We start from the raw sequence: 1,022 nt of genomic DNA, 5'->3' as shown, positions 1-1,022 counted from the left end.
TCCATTGTGATAAACTCCCATTTCTATTCAGGAATAGGCAGACTGTGAAGCAATCCTCCAGGTCGTCGGTGCTCTGCCTTGACCTGTTGACACACCAAACATCTCGAAACAAACTGATAAACACTACGTTTCATTCCCTTCCACCAGAAACGAGTACGTAGATCCTTATACATCTTGTTGCTCCCAGGATGAATACTCAACTTAGTGCGATGTGCCTGAGACAAAATCTCCTCTCGCAACTCTTCATCCTGCGGAATCACAAGCCTACCGGACAAATACAGAAAGCCATATGACTGATAATGAAATCCAGATGAGCTACCCTCATTAGCTAGACGAGCTAAACGCTGGGTCTTCGAATCAAACATCTGAGCATCTCGAATCCGCGAATACAAAGCTGGCTCAGATAATATCGCAAACATCTGGATACTCTGCATACCTTTCTTATGCTTGAAGGTATAACCTGAAGTACAACAGTCACTGATCGCACTAGACATCGAACAAGTCTGAAGTGTGGATAGTCGCACCTTGCGACTCAAAGCATCAGCGGTGAGATTAGCAGCTCCCGGATGGTACTTTATCTCGCAATCATAGTCCTTAAGCAAGTCCATCCAACGTCTCTGCCTCATGTTCAACTCCGTCTGAGTGAACAAATACTTGAGACTCTTATGGTCGGTGAAGATCTCAAATTTCTCGCCATACAGATAATGACGCCAGATCTTCAAAGCGAACACAATGGCTGCTAATTTCAAATCATGGACTGGATAGTTGTCCTCATGAAGCTTCAGCTGTCTAGAAGCGTATGCGATCACATGCCCATTCTGAGTCAGAACACAACCTAACCCCTGAAGAGAAGCATCAGTGTATACCACATACCCTCCAGATCCTGACGGTAATGCCAACACCGGTGTAGAAGTCAACCACCGTCGAAGCTCACAAAAATTCTCCTCACACTCGGAGGACCACTCGAAGTCCACACCCTTGCGAGTAAGCTGCAACAAAGGTCGAGCTAACTGAGAGAAGTT

This window comes from Henckelia pumila, chromosome 2, assembly GCF_033568475.1.
Source record: "Henckelia pumila isolate YLH828 chromosome 2, ASM3356847v2, whole genome shotgun sequence".
NCBI classification, from domain to species: domain Eukaryota; kingdom Viridiplantae; phylum Streptophyta; class Magnoliopsida; order Lamiales; family Gesneriaceae; genus Henckelia; species Henckelia pumila.
This window is presented reverse-complemented; position numbering follows the sequence as displayed.